The sequence below is a fragment of the Haliotis rufescens genome, unplaced genomic scaffold, assembly GCF_023055435.1.
Source record: "Haliotis rufescens isolate VD_foot unplaced genomic scaffold, xgHalRufe1.0.p SCAF_32, whole genome shotgun sequence".
Taxonomy (NCBI): Eukaryota; Metazoa; Mollusca; class Gastropoda; order Lepetellida; family Haliotidae; genus Haliotis; species Haliotis rufescens.
In genome coordinates, this window is record NW_025964024.1 from 331212 (window position 1) to 338198 (window position 6987).

Consider the following 6987-nt stretch of genomic DNA (forward strand, 5'->3'; position numbering starts at 1 on the left):
CCTTTAGAGATTATTTTTCCTAAATGAAGTCATTAACCGGACGTGCTGATATAACTTTCTTATGCAGGTTGTTGGAACATGGAAGTTAATGTTTTAAATCATCTTGCAATAAACATGTGTTTTCCCAAAATGTAGGTGATGACACAAACAAGAAGTGCCCCTATAAAACTTTCTTATTAAGGTAGCTGGAGGCATGGGACTTGCCATGCTAAAGTGAGTGAGTGAGTGAGTGAGTGAGTGAGTATGGTTTTACGCCGCTTTTAGCAATAGTCCAGCAATATCACGGCGGGGGACACCAAAAATGGGCTTCACCCATTGTACCCATGTCAGGAAATGAACCCGGGTCTTCGGCGTGACAAGTGAACGCTTTAACCACTAGGCTACCCGACCGCCCCTGCTAAAGTCATCAGGGTCATGTGTGTTCTCAGACCACACATATTATGAATGTCATTGTGTCAGCTAGATACATGGCCCTTTCATCTGGATTGGGGACCTTGACATACTGCAATGTTGTGGTGACAATGCTTGCAACATGTTGTGTAACACAACCTGTATGAGATTGATTGTAGGTTAGTTTGGTTAATGTCTTTTTGAAATGTCAAATCTTAATGTTCTGGGTCAAAATGTAAAAAGGTGCAATAAAGACTTTAAAAGTCTTTTGAAGTGGCATTAATGAGAAACACTAGGTGACGGTTTGACCTTTTGGAGGATGTTCTGCAACAGGCCAATTGAAAATATAATCTTGGTTTTCAAGCACTGAATGCATGCATCAGTAAATAACTTCTGTATGACAGCATTTTCTGCTTTGAGAAAGCAGGGTAATAAGAAACTCTATGTCTTTTCAGACAAGACAATAGATGCCCTTTTCAACCATTTGCGCTCACTTTGACATCATCAAAACAGAGTATTTTAAAACCTTGGTTGTGATAGGCGCTGGTTCAGAATCTGGTGTCTTAAAACCTAGGTTTTGAAGTAGATCAATTCACTTATCCAGTCTAGGTTTAACAGGGGTTGTATGGAACCTCATATATTACACACCGATGCAGGAATAGGTCAATAAAGATGCCTGCATGTTTGTTGCATCTCCTGATTATTCAGAGTATGACAAGTTTATGACCATGACCTGTATATCTGCATACTTGAACTCACGTCTAGTTAATGGGTGACCTAGTGTATGTATCCTTCAGAACGTTGACTTTACTTGAACTACAGAGGACAGAAAGAATGGCAGGATAACAAAATGTAGGTGATCATTGAGATTAAACAGTAGTCAGGTGAACATAGTATATAGTTTTTGACCTAAATGTACTTGTAAGGGTGTGCATTTTTAAAAAAAAAAGCCTTCCCTACATTTAACTTATTCAAAAAAATAATTTACCAAAAGTATGTGTTCAGTCAATCCCAGCATTTTTTACCTCTATTTTGTAATTGTGTCAACAAATCTGAAAGTAGGAATATGCCTTATGTTCTTGTAAGGAGAACTGCACGTGGGGATAGGTAATTCCGATTTATTTGAAAAACATTGAAATTTGTAAAATCTTGAAGGATTTTCTTCTTCACAATCAATGAAGGGGCACGGGTGTCTAAAGCACCGTGATTCGCTGTGCAGAGTTGCGTCCCTTGGACACGCCAGAAACCTATGATTGTGGGTTCGTCCCAATTATGTTTCTAGGTTTCTCAGCACCATACCCGTGCTCGTGGGTTTCACCAAAGTGGTAAACGTCTGAGACCTGCAACACTTCAGGCTTTCCTCCCACATTAAGCTGACACGCCGTGATATAACTGAAATAATGTTAAAAGCGGCGTTAAACCCAACTCACTCACTCACTCACAATCAATGAAGACAAAGTTTGGCCTATAGACTTGCACTACATTATTTCGGAACAGATGCTGATACCTTTGTCAAGCAAGCTTTCAGTATCATTGTTTTCCTCAAGAGATATCTCATGTCACTTTGATTAAGAATTAAATTTGTTCTTTACAATGAAATAAAAATTACAGTGAATGACATAAGAAACATGACAATCAGAGCTCTTCATTCCTTTCAAAACTGTTTCCTCCCATATTGTATGTTGCAGTACTGTATGTCCCTGTATGTTGCAGTACTGTATGTCCCAGTATTTTTTCAGTACTGTATGTCCCAGTATGTTGTAATACTGTATGTCCCAGTATGTTGTAGTACTGTATGTCCCTGTATGTTGGAGTACTGTATGTCCCTGTATGTTGTAGTACTATATGTCCCTGTATGTTGCAGTACTGTATGTCCCTGTATGTTGCAGTACTGTATGTCCCTGTATGTTGCAGTACTGTATGTCCCAGTATGTTGTAGTACTGTATGTCCCTGTATGTTGCAGTACTGTATGTCCCTGTATGTTGCAGTACTATATGTCCCTGTATGTTGCAGTACTGTATGTCCCAGTATGTTGTAATACTGTATGTCCCAGTATGTTGTAGTACTGTATGTCCCTGTATGTTGCAGTACTGTATGTCCCAGTATGTTGCAGTACTGTATGTCCCTGTATGTTGTAATACTGTATGTCCCAGTATGTTGCAGTACTGTATGTCCCAGTATGTTGTAGTACTATATGTCCCTGTATGTTGCAGTACTGTATGTTCCTGTATGTTGTAGTACCGTATGTCTCTGTATGTTGCTCATGTATATGCTGATATTGTTTCATAGTATTAATGTTAATACTGGATATTGTAATAGAAGTTGTTCAGAGAATAATCACATATTAACCTTTCCTGAATAGACAGTTGGATATTAAATTTTGCATAACATTTATAAACACATTGCTTCTTTATGTATTTATAGAATATGGTTTCTATGAACCATTACAGGCTGAAAGTACATATAGGAGAAATCAGCAGCGCAGTTGAGACAACTGGTTGCTGCTGAAATAGAACTCATAGAACAGATGAAAAGTACCTGCATATCCTTTTGTAGTATACCATATTTTCTTGAGTAAAGTGCGCACCCATGTATAATGCGCACCCCCCTCTAGCGGGTTCAATATTTTGGAAAAAAAGAAATTTGAATACTATGCGCAGAAAGAAATTACACCGTACCCCTTCAGCGAAGTCTGGCAAACGAACGGGTGATGAGAAACTTCGTCAGTACAAATTCGAAATTTGAGATAAAAAATCACCAGACATGTTGATTTACCGTTTAAATAGTATTTTTAATTCAGCTAGGCATTGTTTTATATCCAGAGATTAAGATTACCTTGTGTATTTTCTCGTAAACTAAGCCGGACACAGCAATCAGCTGTACACACGTTTTCTTGGAATCTACCGGTGATTCGGTCAAGACACACCCAATGATATAACTTTACAGTATTTAAATGCAAGGATCGGTAAAAGTTGGATCTGAACCTATTTTTTTATCAGGAATAATATATTCCAATATCTTGTTAATTTAGATGCAGCTTTTACTAAACATATTTAAAATAATAATAACCCTAAGCGAAGCAGCTGATCGCTATTGCAGGGTATTATTTTTTACATGGAACCAGCCTGACCAGTCACCGTCAAGGCTCCCGTGCACGTGATCGCGAGAATTACATGTTGACATAGAATCGTCCAACAAAAACAAATATGACTTTTAACGAATCAAAGTATGGCATTTATGATATATGTATCCATTCTCTGTCAAGTAAAGTTCATTTCAAGGCGTCAATAGCGGCAATCTGACCGTGGTTGCTGTTAATAACGGTGAGTTGTGCGATCTTCCGATCGCTTCACACATGATTTTGCCGAAATTAATTAAAACAATATTAAAAGGAATTTTGAATAAAATTAATGAAATAAGTTACAAACATAAGTCCAGATATACAAAGAACACTTTTTATAGCCAGTCATTGTCATTACATGAATATTTTGCGAACTTCAGTGTGGATTTGTTGACATGGTATTTCCGGTGTTACGTGCTTACGGTAATGTCTTTTCTTTCCATGGGGGAAAAAACATCAAAACTCATTAATTCGTGTATAATGCACAACCCCTTCTACACAGCTGTGTTTTTTGGAAAAAAAGTGTGCATTATACTCAAGAAAATACGGTAATCTAAACAGATCAAATGATAATGTTAATGAAAGGACATTTACCAAATTGTGCTAATAATTTCTAAATATGGACCTAATGTTCAATGTGAAAGTACTGTTTCAAGACAAAGTATTTCAGATTTGATCAATAGCAGATGTGTCCGATTTCAAGCAAGTTAAGCTAAATTAAGCTACTTTAATTGCCATACACCAGAACATTAGAGTGAGGTAAACAAATTAATGAATGCTTGTTTTAGAAACTCTATAAAAGGGTGATGTATGCCTGGAAAAGATGTATAATAAATGTCATGGAAAGCAGAGAAGAAATGTTCTGTTGAAACACCTCATTAGAGCTGAAAGATGGATGTGTTTGTGAGTCTCAATGATTCTCAAAGCAGCAATGATGTCATGGTTTCATGGTTACTATGGTTAAACTGAATTATTGAAAAAAACAGAAAATCATCCATTGTTCATAATGTCTCAAATTGCAACTATCAGAAGACTAAATCCATTCCCTATGTCTTTATAGTGTTGAATTTGATAAACCTCTTTTAAAATGCATGCTGCTGCTCCTGATGATAATAACTATATTGTTTGATTTTCACAGCATCATCCTCTTTGTGATGTGATGTTCAATTGATGTTTGAGCTTAGACTTACTGACATCATGATATCACCACTTTGTGTGTTGAATGATAAGTAAATGTGTTCAAACAAGAACTTATGTTTTTACGCACATTGTATGAGTGGCATGTGCTATTGTATGCAAGAATTATATCCTACCTAAATATTATCCCAGGGGATGTTTTACTCTAGAGTATAGTATAGGATAGGATTAAACGCATTGTTATGGGTTCAAATTCACTTGGGAGAACGATCCTGACGCTAGAGAATTTCATCCCCGGGATAAAAAATAGGGTAGGATAATATTCACTCTTACACTATCTGTAGAGGACATCAGAGTGTGTCATCACTGATATTGGGGGATAAAATCATATAATTGTCACCACTATTTTGCCTTTTACACCTAATGGAATCCTTGGCAGATAAATGAGACTGATTATTCTCTGGCGTTGACATTAGATTTTTTATAGTGATGGGAGTTGCCTCCCTTATACTAGACAACACAAAAAAACACAGTCATAATTTTGATGGTGTGGAACGGCAATTAATTAGCTTTTCACGAGAAATAAGTATAGAGACGGTAAGGCTTTGCAGCTGAAACTAAATGATAATCAATTCAGTGATCTGTTACTCTCTCAAATACTAAATGGTTTTCACTTTTCACTCTGATAATCACGTTATTAGTCACAAGTTTGAGGATGGTTGTGAGTTCATTATCTTGCATCACGAATAACTGTTATTTGTTATAAATCACACATGACCCTTCAGTGCACATGAGCTATTGTATATACAATGACATGAAGATGATAACAGAACTATATGATAAATACAACACGTGATCAGTCATGAGTATATGTTATCAAACATGATGACAAGCACATTAGTCCTTTCAATACTAATTACATGACAGTGTTGTTGGTGTGTGAAATGGGTACAGAGTTGTCAACATAGGTTTATCTGACTACAGTTGGAGAAAATGAACTCACAAGGGAAAAGGGTTAGGGAAAACGATTTTGGTTGCAAATATGTCCAAAGATAATTTGATGTTTTGTCCACATTAGTGGGTTTTCCATCAAATTTAATAAAAACTATATTGGAAGGCAACTGAAATAGCAATTTCATAGACACATGTATATCATTTGTTTCATGCCATCAAACATGTTGGAATCGTACAATCAATCTGCTTTTATTTAGCAGAGATTTCTTATGAATATGGAATTGGTTTTGTTGCTTTAAATAGAAAAACTGAACTCCAGAAAGTGAAAAAGTGGAAGTATTTATTCTGCATTTCAGTTTTGAAAGAGGAAGCTTACTCAACAACTGCTATTTGATAAAGAGTCAAATAATGACTTTTTTTAAAACCAATGTTATATTCCAGATACAGCTATACATAAACCGTTCCATCACGTACCTGACAGTGAGGTGTTCTAAGTCTGACCATGGCCTATATATTAAGTGGAGTACTCCCAATCTCCTTGAACGGGGTTAATACCACATCTTTCAGTCATGTTGGTATTTGGGGCTCAAGGTCATTTTGAGATTAATGTGATATAAATAACTCTCTGATATGATAGTATCACACTTATAAGCCACCTGATTGACAGTGTCTCATGAGATTGCCATGTGTGTTTTGGCAAATCCTTTTTGATATCTGAATTGTTTGGCAGGTGTTCTGAAATGAATACAGGTGAATGCAACAGCCAAACTTAACAAATGTGGTGTTGTCAACAGTATTTTTGTATTTCATTCAGATAAATAAGCGACACAACCCTTTCCATATCCAATAGAAATCTCAGCATAAAGCAGAGTCGATTGTACGATTCCGACTACATCATGAGCATGTGTTTATGAATCACTATCAAATAGCAATGATACCAGATGTCCGCGAAAAGGTGAGCGTATCCTGCCCCACCGGTGGCACCCATCACTAGGATAGGCTGTAGTGAGGATATTCGTGAACGATCATACAGTTGAACTCGCTGACGTTTCTCAATGTATGTTCAAGATTAAAAGGTCTAAATGATCAGAAACAACGTTTCTGTGTGTATTTATGTTAGGGCATTCGAAGGGGTTCCCCCAGGAATTTGTAAGTAGTCCATCAGGGTTTACATCATTTCAAGAATATGGTCTCGTGAAAAACATATGAATGTCAAATTGTGTAGTTCATACACTTCAATTTTGCGGTCATGCGAACTACCTCTTGTCCAATGGAAAAGCTGTATACTGTGTAAACTTCACATTAAAATATTATGAACATTAAACACAATATTAGTATGTGAAAGGGAACAAAGTTGTAGTATTAGACGAAACGTTGAGGAGAG

General features: G+C 36.6%; 1 protein-coding gene across 3 annotated transcripts in view; it reads left to right on the plus strand.

The window, feature by feature from the left end:
- The window catches only part of LOC124149127 (blood vessel epicardial substance-like), a 200272-nt gene that overhangs the window by 90089 nt on the left and 103196 nt on the right, over nt 1-6987 (plus strand). The gene's annotated exons all lie outside the window — the stretch shown is intronic.